At 56.9% G+C, this 12407-nt stretch overlaps 1 protein-coding gene across 8 annotated transcripts in view; it reads right to left on the bottom strand.

Moving 5' to 3' along the window:
* The window catches only part of TSNARE1 (t-SNARE domain containing 1), a 139383-nt gene extending 127392 nt beyond the window's left edge, over positions 1–11991 (bottom strand). For 2 of the 8 annotated variants that reach the window (XM_030921018.1, XM_030921025.1), the window contains exon 1: positions 11495–11638. The gene's annotated coding sequence lies outside the window, so the exon portion shown is untranslated. The other 6 variants (XM_030921022.1, XM_030921027.1, XM_030921024.1 and 3 more) reach the window with 5 other exon arrangements.
* Between the last annotated feature and the right edge of the window lie 416 nt (positions 11992–12407).

Here is a 12407-nt window from a genome sequence, read left to right as displayed (position 1 = left end):
ACTGCTGGGGACTGCTGGGGACTTTATGACAGACGCCGTACACTGCTGGGGACTTTATGACAGACGCCGTACACTGCTGGGGACTTTATGACAGACGCCGTACACTGCTAGGGACTTTATGACAGACGCCATACACTGCTGGGGACTTTATGACAGACGCCGTACACTGCTGGGGACTGCTGGGGACTTTATGACAGATGCTGTACACTACTGGGGACTTTATGACAGACACCGTACACTGCTGGGGACTGCTGGGGACTTTATGACGGATGCCGTACACTGCTAGGGACTTTATGACAGACGCTGTACACTGCTGGGGACTTTATAACAGACGCCGTACACTGCTGGGGACTTTATAACAGACGCCGTACACTGCTAGGGACTTTATGACAGACGCCGTACACTGCTGGGGACTGCTGGGGACGTTATGACGGACGCTGTACACTGCTGGGGACTTCATGACAGACGCCGTACACTGCTGGGGACTTTATAGTAGACACTGCACACCACGGGGAACTTTACAGTAGACGCTGTACACTGCGGGGAACCTTATAACAGACACCATACACTTAGGCGACACTATTTTTTTTTTAAGTTTTGGTGGCTCATGCCTGTAATTCCAACATCCTGAGAGGGTATCAAAGCAGGAGGACTGCCTGAAGCCAGGAGTTCAAGACCAGCCTTGGCAACAAAGCAAGATCCATCTCTGCAATCAATCAATCAACAAGCCGGGCATGGTGGCATACACCTGTAGTCCCAGCTACTTGGGAGGTGGAGGCAGGAGAATCACTTGAGTCCAGAAAGTCGAGGCTGCAGTCAGCTATGACTGCACCACAGTGCTGCAGCCTGGGTGACAGAGTGAAACTCTGTCTCTTAAAAAAGAGTTTTTCTTTCTTCAATAATAAATTAACTTTAGCTTACTGTAACTTTTTTACTTTATAAGTGTTTAAACTTTTGCCTCTTTTGTAACAACACTTAGCTTAAAACACACAGATGTTATATAGCTGTACAAAAGTATTTTCCATCTTTATATCTTTATCCTATAAGCTTTCTCCTGTTTTTAACTTTTTAAACTTGTTTGTTACAAACTAAGACACACACACACACACACACACACTTACACACGCTAGCCTAGGCCTACAAAGGGTCAGGATGATAATATCACTGTCCTCCCTCTCTACCTCTTGTCCCACAAGAAGGTCTGCAGGGGCAGTAACACACATGGAACCGTCATCTCCTAGGATAACAATGTCTTCTGGATACTGATGGTGGCGGTGGCCTGCCTGGAGCAGCCGCTGTGGTGATGCTGGCTGCAGCGGGGAAGGTGTGGCAGGGGCTGTGCACTCAGTGGAGCCAGTGAGAGCCAGAAACAGACGGCAGTCCACACAATTCTGAGTTGGTGGGGCGGAAGCCCCACACTCCTGGGCACAGCTCCACCCTACCAGCCATGGCTGCAGACCCGGACATCCCTGCACTCTTGGGGGCCTGGGAAGCCTCCCTGCCCGTGCAGGCTCAGAAGTGCCTACTCCTACTGCCTGGCCTCTCCCGGTTCTCAGTGCCTGCTCCAATTCTGGAGCAACGTTGAAGCCCAGCCTGAGCTCTGTAGCAACATGGCTGGTGTGTGCACTCAGAGAGGGGCTGACATGCCAGCCCCCGGCCAACTTGGCCCCCTCTGGACTTTGGCCGCCAACAAGCATGAGAGGGAGGCTGAGCGGGGGCTGAAGGTGGCTCGGCACAGGCCTGCAAGTGCCCTCAGCACAAACAGGCTGGGCACCATGGATGACATGACTGACGGTGGCTGGAGGCAAACATGCTCCTGGGCAGAAAGCGGAAGGTCCCCAGTAAAGCCCCACCTTCCAGCCAGGGACCACGGGAAACCTGGCAGCCAGGCTGTCGGTCCCAGGCGAAGTCTGCAGCCTGGAGAAAGAACTCCTGGCGCTGATCCTGGGTCCACCAATGGCCACCCTGGACCAATCAGCATGCACTTCCTCCCTTCTGAGCCCATACAAACTCCAGACCCAGCCAGGCTCACACAGAGGTCATCACTACCAGCTGTGGGAAGGAGCTGCCACTGCAGGTCTCCTCTCCACTGAGAGCGGGACACTCATCAGGGTGACCTGCCTGCAGAAAGGACCAACCCACTGTGGCTCTCCTCAGAGCTGATCTGGCACTCAGTGAAGCTCCTCTCCACCTTGTTCACCCTCCAGTTGTCTGTGTATCTCATTTGTCCTGGACGCAGGACAAGAACTTGGGACCCGCCTAGTGGCATGACTAAAAGAGCTATAACACAAACGGGACAGAAACACACCTCCCTACTCGCAACACTGCAGGCGCCGAGGAGGAGGGAAGAGCTGCAGCTCTTCAGGAAGCCCAGACCTAAAAACTCCTTGAGCCAGGGCTGTGGCACCCTCTTTGAGGCTCTGCAGTTCCTGGCGTCACCAAGCTTCCAGCGCCACCACGTTCCCCTCGTTCAGATGCGGGTGCTCACAGGGGAAGCCACTGCAGTACATCTGGTCCAGCTGCAGCCTTGCAAGGAGCCAGCACCTGTGCCAGCACCTGGGGTTGCCTGCCCTGCTGCAGCAGCCAGCGTGCCCAGCTGTGCACAGTGGCCAGACCCATGCTTGCTCACCCACACACCCCTCACTAATCCACGCCTGGTTCATCCTTGGCAGGTGTAGGATCTGGGCTGGTAGCACGAGCTGAGCACAGCCTGCTGGGCTGAATGAACGGAACAAGCCCAGCAGGTGTGAGCACTACTCAGGCAGAGGCACCGCCGTCCAAAGAGGTTTCCAACTGTCTAAGTGACACCCCAAGGATCCCATGACAATACCTCCTGAAAGCCCTGCCTGAGGCTGTTTTGCAGTTAACTTTTTTTTGAGACAGAGTTTCACTCTTGTTGCCCAAGCTGGAGTGCAATGGTGCAATCTCAGCTTACTGCAACCTCCGCCTGCCAGGTTCAAGTGATTATTCTGCTTCAGCCTCCCAAGTAACTGGGATGACAGATGCGCACCACCATGCCCGGCTAATTTTTGCATTTGTAGTAGACAGGATTTCGCCATGTTGTCCAGGCTGGTCTCAAATTCCTGACCTCAGGGGATCCGCCCACCTTGGCCTCCCAAAGTGCTGGGATTACAGGCGTAAGCCACCATACCCAGTCAACTTTTTTTTAATAAGTAGAAGGAGTACACGCTAAAATAATGATAAAAAGTATAATAAATACACAAAACAATAACGTGTTTATTATCAAGTATTATGTAGCATATGTGCTGAACTTTTAGATGATGGGCAGGGTAGCAGGTGTGCTTACACCAGCATCACCACACACATGTGAGTAATGCATTACACTACAACATCATGACCATTAGGACATCACTAGGGGACAGGAATTTTTCGGCGCTGGTATAATCTTACAGGTCCACCCTTGTCTATACCATTCATCATTGACCAAAATGTCCTTATGTTTCACGTGACTGTGTAAGAAACTCACAAGAGGCCAGGCATGGTGGCTCACACCTGTAATCTCAGCACTTTAGGAGGCCGAGGCAGGCAGATCACCTGAGGTCAGAAGTTGAGTTTGAGACCACCCTGGCCAACATGGTGAAACCCTGTCTCTACTAAAAATACAAAATTAGCTGGGCGTGGTGACACATGCCTGTAATCCCAGTTACTCAAGAGGCTGAAGCAGGAGAATTGCTTGAACCCGGGAGACGGAGGTTGCGGTGAGCCAAGATCGCACCATTGCACTCCAGCCTGGGCAACAGCAGCGAAACTCCGTCTCGAAAAAAAGAAAAAGGAAAAAAAAAAGAAGAAGAAGAAACTCACAAAAGTGGCTGCTGTGGAGATGGAGGCTTGGCCAGCCAGGGATAGAGACACTCTCTACCCGATGCTTCCTGCCATGTTTTAATTGTCAAACTACTTAAACTATTCAAAACAGTAAAGTAGAAGGTCATTAGAAGAACGTGTGGGCCACCCACACTGTGGAACAGGTCTCAGCAACAGGAAGAAACCTCTCCTGGCCCCTGCAGCAGCCCTGAGAACCGTCCGGGGAACGATGGCGAATGGAAAAAGCCAATCCCTGGCCACACCCTGCAGGAGTCCACTTCTACAACTCGCTTCAAATGACAACATCACGGAGACGGACGGAGGACTGGTGGCTCCAGGAGTTAAGGAAGGGTTCGAGGCAGAAGCGAGGTAGGCTTCACCGGAAATGGGCACTGACACAGGGCTCCTCTGAGTGACGATGCAAACCTCTGGCATGGCAGCCGCGTTGGCCCATCTGCTGGCTGCGCTGTTGTCCTCTTTCTGCACAAAGCTACCACTGGGGAAACTGGGTGAGCAGTGCACGGGATCTGTGTGTTGTTTCTTACAACTGTATGTGAATTTACAATGGTCACAACAAAAAGTTTAATTTACAAAAAGACCCTGAGACGTCAAACGCCACGCCTGAAGGTGCAAAGTGAAAGAGCAGAGGCCACATTCTCCCTGGCCTGGCTCCCCCGAGCCCCCGCCCCGTCCACTCCACCACCTCCTGGAGTGGAGGACCAGAGGGAGGCGAAGCATCACACAGTCCACCCTCTCCTAACGCAGACAGGGAATCCCAGGAGGAAAATCGGAGGAAAGCCCAGGCAGCAAAGGCAGCCAGTTCAAAGCACAAGCTGCTTGGCTACAGAGTCAGTGCGGCATCGCTCGTGCTGGTCACCTGAGACTTCCAGTCCTCCTCCCTCGGGGAGTGCGGGCACTTCCTGGCCTCTTGTGGCTGTAGCGGTGTGGTTCCTTCTGGCCAATGAACTCTGAGTCCCCAACGGACATACACCTTTGTTGCTTCAGGCTATTAAAACCTGAGCTTAGGGACATTCATTACGAAAGCAAAACCTTGCCTATATGGTTACATTCTCCACCCATCCAATCACAGCTCTGCCCACGCCGGCTGCCCGTCTTCGCTCCTTGCTGGGCTGGGAGGTCCTCCCGCCCTGGCTAAGGCAGAAGGCTGCAGGGTGCCCATGCGCCCCACGCTTATGCCTGCGCCTCCAGGGGCCTCCATACCCTCTTGCACAGGTTAAGGTGTCAAAATAACAGCTTTGGGGGCAGATATGCAGAAAGGCGGCAGGTACTCTACCTGTCGGACCACCCTGTCGGACTGAAGGAACCAGGGTGTGGGCACCCCACAGCAGCAGGGCGGGTGGACCAGACAGCTCAGACCTCTGACCCCTCATCTGTAAACTGGGGAGTGAAAGCAGCTCTAGAACTATTCTCAACTGCAGAATCTTTTCTCCAAACACAACCGTACTCAGAAGATACCAGGTACAACAGGTCACATCAGAGCTGCTCTGGGTAAAGGGAGGGACGGTGATGGCAGCAGGGAAGACTAGAACCCCTGGGGTTCCAAGGAACAAATCAACTCACCTGGAAGTGCCCCACAGTCCTGGGCCCATTTCCCGTGGGGCAGTGTGGGAAGGACAGGCCACCGTTTCTACGGCCAGGCCCCACGGGATTCCTCCCACAGCTCTGCTCTGCACTTGCTTCTCAGTCTTGGGAAACCACATCACCTCTGGGGTGGACAGAAAATGACTTCTACCTCCCTGCTCCAACCAGGGGCACCAGGGGCACCAGGCCACTGAGCTCTGAGCTGTGGGACAGTCCGCAGGGTCACCGCAGCACTCCTCACACCCCAGCCGCCAGCGCGCCCGTCCACGTTCCTGCGTGCCCTGCCAAGGCTCCTCGGCTAGCAGCATCCCAGGCTGCGCCTGCTGCGCCCTGGGGACAGTGAAGCGCACTAAGCGTGCAGGGCCCTAGAAGCCAAGTCTCCATGAGGAGAGACGCGGGCAGGTGACCCAGCCTCCCTTCTGTAAGATAGGGTGATGGTGTCACCTTGGAGGCTGCTCTGGGAAGTCAGGACCTGCCCGCCTGCAGGAAGCATCGCTGCTCCTGTCCCCCACCACTTCCTGCTCCTGGTAGGGGAGGGGGCCGCCCCATGCATCAGGGGCTGAGTAGCCTAAAGGTGAGGCTCAGCTCCTCCCATGGTTATCTTGTGCCCACTGTGCACATTTCCCTGTGCTGGGACCACAGAGACAGAAAAGACAAGGTCCTGGCCCTTGCGGAGGAAAACTAACGACCGCAATGCAACAAGGCCTGAGCCACGCGGAGCCGCTTCCCAAAATCAGCAGCCCTCTCTCTGCTTTGCCCTCCCCGGGAGGCACCAGGCCCTCAGGATGAGCGGATGGGGCTGACTCTTGACGGTGTCCCCAAGCAGAGACTTCAACAGCCCAGGAGGTCACCAGCCGGGGCCACTCCAGGCAGAGTGGCAGCCCCAGCAAAGACACCGGGGGCAGGCTGGGGGCAGCCTGAGAAGTCAGCACAGCAGGTTTCCCAGGGGCTGGAAAGCCCAGGGAGCACCACAAATGCCAAGTGAGAGTGAGGCTGGAGCTGCCAGGAAGATCTGTCACCAGAGGGCGGCACGGCCAGAGCTACCCCTCAGCAAGATGCACCATTAAGGGGCCCAGGTTAGAGGCTGTGACCAGCGAAAACGCCCAGGTACCAGGAAGCAGCAGAAGCAACAGTCCTCCCCACTCGCAATCCCCGCCTCCCGCGCCCACTCCCAGCACGCCACGCTCATCAGCACCTCCCCACAAGTGAGCAGCAGGGGGGAAGGAGGTCAGACTCCCAGCAATAAGTCCAGCTCCTCATTAGCACTGAGCGCAGCCAGCCCAGGAAGGAGACTGCTGTGTCGTGTTGTTTCTTTCTAATGCGGGGAGAGACTGATTCTGGGCTTCTGGTTTAAAAATATGTCCCCTTCCAAATACTTGGCTAGAACGGATCATGGGTCCGGATGGAGGACAGCCCAGGTGGCCCACTCCGTCCAGGGCAGATGCCTGTGGCTCTCTCTGTCCACGGCTCTCTGACAGGAGCCTTGATGATCCATGCCCTCAGAACACTGGCCCTCATCTTCCCCAGACCACACCACACTCAACTCCTTCACCATCACCCCTCCAAGGCCCAGCTTCCCACTGGTACAGGTTCAGTCTGCACCCCTCAGATGACACCCAGGGGCAGGCTCAGGTGATAAACACACACACGTGCGCCTGGCCCCAAAGCCCTGGAAACACTTGACTCAACTAGACACCATCCACAGGCAACCACAGCCTCCCAGGGGCTCACGCCATCCCAAACTCCTAGCCTCAAGCCTTATAGGAACAAGAATCCTGAGCACCGCCCACCTTCCCTCTCCATTAGAAATCTCAACCTCCATACCTGGATTCCTTCAAGCCTGCGAACCCTTGCCACACTCTGTTCTGGAACATCATCTCAAGACGGAAGGGAGGGGCAGGATTAGGTCTTTATTAGTGCAATAATTGCCATTACTAGTAACATCCTCTAACTCAAACAGGGAATTTTTGTTTGTAAAGCTGCTTCCAGCCTGGTCCTCCAGGAGAGCAGCAGAGCAGGATCGCCAGATGGGCAGGACAGCAGAATGGTGAGCAGGGCCTCCGATTTCCACCTCTGATCAGAATCCTGGTCAGATGACCAGGGCTCAATTCATGGCTGGTGATTTACCACCCCCATGACTTCAGGTAAGTTTCCCAAGGCTGGGAAGTCACCTGATCTGAGGAGTAGGAAGAGCCTAGCGGGTGCCTGACAGATGCCCTGTGGTCAAAAGCGGGAGGTGTTATTATAATCAGGATCCAAGACAGCCTGACACTCAGTTCTACTATGCAAGCTGGCTGTGCTGTGGCTGACCGGGTAGAGCAAGCTCTCTGATGCATGGGGCAGTGGCGAGGCAGCCCAAGGGTCTCACAGAAGAGAGGCAGCTCCACCTGCCCTGGGGCTGCACTCCCTGACCCTCCACAGCCCCTCTGTGCACCTTGGGAATTCTTCCCTACACCCCTCAGGTGATGTCCCCAAGATGCCTGGAGATTCCAAGTCTCTGGGACAGATGTGATGTCGCCCACCTCCCAGGAGGCTGCAGGATCAGACTAATGACATGGAAAGGCAGGGCTTCTGGAGGGGCCAAGTGACATGGTCAGAGCCCCATGGCTAAGATGCGGCAATGCTGTGTCCCCACCTGGATGCTATATAGGTCAGGGCTGGGTTGTAGCCCTCCCCTCGCAGCAAATTAGAGGCAGAAAACAAGGCAATCTTCCACTGTGGAAGAAAACAACAGTTGGTCTGGCCAGAGCACTGGGTCAGGGGCTCCCAGGCCAGCGGGAGTGCCTGGCTCTGCTCACTCGCTTCCATGCTGGGGAGGGCTCCCGCCTGCAGCCTGGAGCCCAGGGTTGCTAGGATAATGAGCAGCAGCTGCCGCCAGTCCACTCAGCTGCGTGGCTAGCCTGCCAGTCCATCAAAAGGGACCACAGAGTGGCCACCACAAGACACTCAGCCACACAGTGCCAAGGCATGGGGCCTGGCCCCTGCAGGCTCCAGTCACAGGCCCTAGGTGTGGCCCAGACCAGACCCCAAAGCACTGCTCCACCCAGCCCTGTCTCCAGACTTCTTCAGCAAACCTCAGCCTGGGCCCCAGGTTTCCTCTCAGCACCAACAGCCACCAGAAAAGTCCAGGCCTCACTCTGCCTCTCAAGACCCTCACAGGCTGACCCGAGTCAGACCTGCCTACTAGGAGTCTAGCACTGTCACCTCTGGAGAGACAGCACCGGCCATGCGCTCTGCACCTCTCCCGCTCATTCCTTCTTGCCTTTGGTCTTTTGCTCGCCACTCCTCCACACACAGATGCCGCAAATGTGTAGACAGGGCTGAGCATCCCAGCAGAAAGCAGAGGAATCTGAGAGGAGGGCTGCTCAGGAGTCCACTACTATTGACAATGCACAGATCAGACTTTAAAGAACATAATGAACTACAGCTGGAGTGCGCCACAAGGTCAAAATCTTTTTAGCGAATCACACCATCCAAACAAACCCAGTAGCCACAGAACGCCCGTGTGCATGAAAAAAGAAAGCGTGCAGCCAGACACCGTGACTCATGTTGGGAATCTCAGCACTTTGGGAGGCCGAGGTGGGAGGATGGCTTAAGGCCAGGAGTTCAAGACCAGCCTGGGCAACTGGGCAACATAGTGAGACACCCCTATCTCAAAAAAGGGGGGCTGGGCATGGTGGTTCACACCTGTAATCCCAGCACTTTGGGAGGCTGAGGCAGGTTGATCACCTGAAGGTCAGGAGTTTGAGTCCAGCCTGGCCAACGTGGTGAAACCCTGTCTCTACTAAAAATACAAAATATTAGCCAGGCGTGGTGGCAGGAACCTGTAGTCCCAGCTACTTGGGAGGCTGAGGCAGGAGAATCACTTGAACCCGGGAGCTGGAGGTTGCAGTGAGCCGAGACTGTGCCACCGCCCTCCAGCCTGGCGACAGAGTGAGACTCCATCTCAAAAAAAAAAAGAAAAAGAAAAAGAAGAAGAAGATAGCCTAATCCCTAACTGTTCATACGGCCAAACACCACTCAGAGGGATAAAAACGCCCAACAACCTCGGAAGAAATGTGTCTGTCTGGGTTGAATGAATGGCGTCCTAGAACCCGACAGTTGAGGGACTCACAGCAAGATCACCATTCTATGCCTCAGTCTCTCCATCTGGGAAATGGGGATAACACACCCTCCTCCCAGGGTGACTGTGAGAATAAACTGAGTAATGAGCACAGGTCACTGGTCACCTGGCACCAGGAAGTGCTATGACTAGTATCATTCATGTCATGATCTGCAGACACTCACCAACCCTTTTCAGGACTGTGGAAGGATGCATCCACGCCGTGTCGTAAATGCCTTGGTACAGCCATGGTTGAGGCGTGTGTGTCTTTCCTCCCCACCTGGAAGGTGACTCCCCAACTCCTCCCACCTGGAAGGTGACTCCCTGATTCCGTCTCAAGCTCCAGCATCATGACCTTCCACAGGTGCACTTTTCACTACATTCTGCTCGAAGCCTTACATGTCCAGTTTATTTATTCTTTAAAACCTGCTGGGTGCCCATCCTACTCTCAGTGCTGGGCTGGGCACTCAGGACACAAGGGTGACACGGCAGAGATCTAGGCCACAGGGGCTCACAGGCACACAGGAAAGACAAACAGAGCAGTGCCAGGGCATCCCAAGCACAAGGCTCTGCATCGACAGGCACACCAGGGAGAAAAGCCACAGACTGTGCAGGAAAAAGGACTGCACTGTCAGGGACATCAAGCAGGGACTGAAGATGTGTCTGGAGCTGCTAGCAGAAGCCAAACCCAGGACCTCCCTCTGCAGGCCATGAGGAGCTGTGGAAGGGACTCAGGGACACCTGGCTGCCCAGGAGCCCATGAGCCCCTAGACGGAGTGCCTAGGTCTAGGTTCTCGACCCAGCATCTGCAGAGGGCCAGACTCAGGGGACATGTCCAGGGAAGGTTCCTAGATGGAGTCAGAGCAGCCACAGGCTGCCAGATGTTCATGGGGCCAGGTCAGCAGAGGAGGAGAGAAACAGAGGTGACCCAGCCAAAACTCAACCTCCTCCGGGAACTCTTCTTGGATTTGCCAGCCTCCCACAGCCACCTGCATTCACTGCCCGTGCTGCTGCGTCCAAACATTTGTTCTACGACTTCTGCTGAGGTGCTGTGATGTATAAGCTCGAACTGTATGAAGCAGAGGTCCAGTCGGCAGAAGCACTTCAGTACTAACAAACTTCAGCGAAACTCTCAACTTAATACTAGGTCCGCACTGGGGGTATTCTAAGCCACAATCCCCATCCCAGTCTCACAGACACTAAAGATAAAACAGAAAACAAGCAGATGAGCAACAATGACAAACAGGAAATACTGTAGGAAGGAGAGTGGTCAGAAAGGTGAGCTCACACATGCCGGAAGCGGAGCTGCCACCAAGCCAGGAGCGAGCCAGGAACTAAAAGAGCAGGCAAGTGTGCAGCAGAGGAAGGAAAGGGCGCCAGGTGTGGCTGGAAAGGCACCTGGCAGGATGAGGGGCAGAGAAGCATGGGCAGAGCATGGGCGGAGAAGCACGGGCGAGGCCCATTTTGAGCAGCACCACGGCTCACAGAACTTCCTGTGATAAGCAGTGTTCCCTACCCGCGCTGTCCAACACAGCCGCCACCAGACACGTGTGGCTACTGAGTGTCTGACATGTGACCACAGGCACGGAGGACCTGAATCCTTCATGTTAAGGTCAATATAAACAGCCACACATGCCTAGGGGCTGCCACACTGGACATCACAGATAGAGCTTCCAGAGCAGGAGGACTGCGCCATGAGGCAACAAACACGAGGTCCCTGGAGAGTTTCTGCGGGGGCAGCACAGATCAGCATCACCTGAAAGTCCCTGGTGGGGATGTCGCCCGCCCCAGTACCCAGGAAGCACCTTCTTACAACTTGGAGAAGGGACAGAAAGGCGTGGAGAGGCAAGCACACAGTGGCGGGGTCCCCAGCTCAGTCTCGAAGGCGGGCTCCGCTATTGAGTGGAAGGGCACCATCTCTTGCACCCAGCAAGTAGGCGCCGGGGCGCTCCCCGGGACGCCACTGACCTCCAGATGCAGGCACCGGCCGCCCGGGCCAGAGCCCACTGACTTGGGGTCTGGACAGCGCGCAAGGACCCGCCGAGGAGCGCATGTGCCCGCGGGCCGGTCCCCGAAACACGGCGCTCTCGCGGGACCGCGGCTCCGGGTCCCCGGCGCCCCTCGGGTCCACCCCCGGCGCGGCCCCGCCCCCTCCCCTCCCCACTGGCGCGGCCCCGCCCCCCGCCGGGCCTCCCGCGAGCCCCACGCTACGCCGCGACCCCCGCTGGGGTCCGGGCCCCGCGCCGGCCCCCGGCCGCCTCGCCCTCGCTGCCCCACGTCCGGCCCCGACCAGGCCCCGGCCCCACCGCTGCCGCCTCACCTGGGCCTCGGTGGCTCGCGGGCCGCTCCGTGCGCTCACGGCGGGCGGGCGGGCGGGGCGGGGACCCAAACATCACGTGACGGCCCCTCCCGCCGCCGGCGTGCGCGGCCCCTCCCGCACCAGCCAATGGCCGCCGAGCCCGGACGCGCGCGGGGACTACCCGCCCCAGAGGCCCTCGCGCGGAGTCGGAAGCGGCGCGGACGGCGGGCGGCTGGGCCAATAGGCCTCTGCCGGTGCGCGCGCGAGTTGGCTGTCCCCGCCTGCCTCGCGGTGGGCCTCCGTTTCCCCGTTGTGCACATGGGCATGACGGCGAAGGTGGAGGTCACGCGGAGGGCGGCGGCCCGGCGTTGAGGCGCTTCGGCAGCGGGCTCCGCCCAGCCCAGGCCGAGCCCGGACCTCACACTGGCTCCTAGAAGCTCGAGCTCCTGCGGGGCTGCGCGGGAGGCAGGTCTCGGCCAGGGCAGGGCCGGGCACCTGCGCGTCTCGGGCGTCGGGCCCCAGATCTGGCGGCACGGGCTCCGCGTGGGGCCGTGCTCGGACGGGGACTGGCACGTCCCGCGG

Source organism: Rhinopithecus roxellana, chromosome 17 (assembly GCF_007565055.1).
Source record: "Rhinopithecus roxellana isolate Shanxi Qingling chromosome 17, ASM756505v1, whole genome shotgun sequence".
NCBI lineage: Eukaryota > Metazoa > Chordata > Mammalia > Primates > Cercopithecidae > Rhinopithecus > Rhinopithecus roxellana.
The sequence above is the reverse complement of the archived record's forward strand: the minus strand, read 5'-3'. Positions and strand labels throughout refer to the sequence as shown.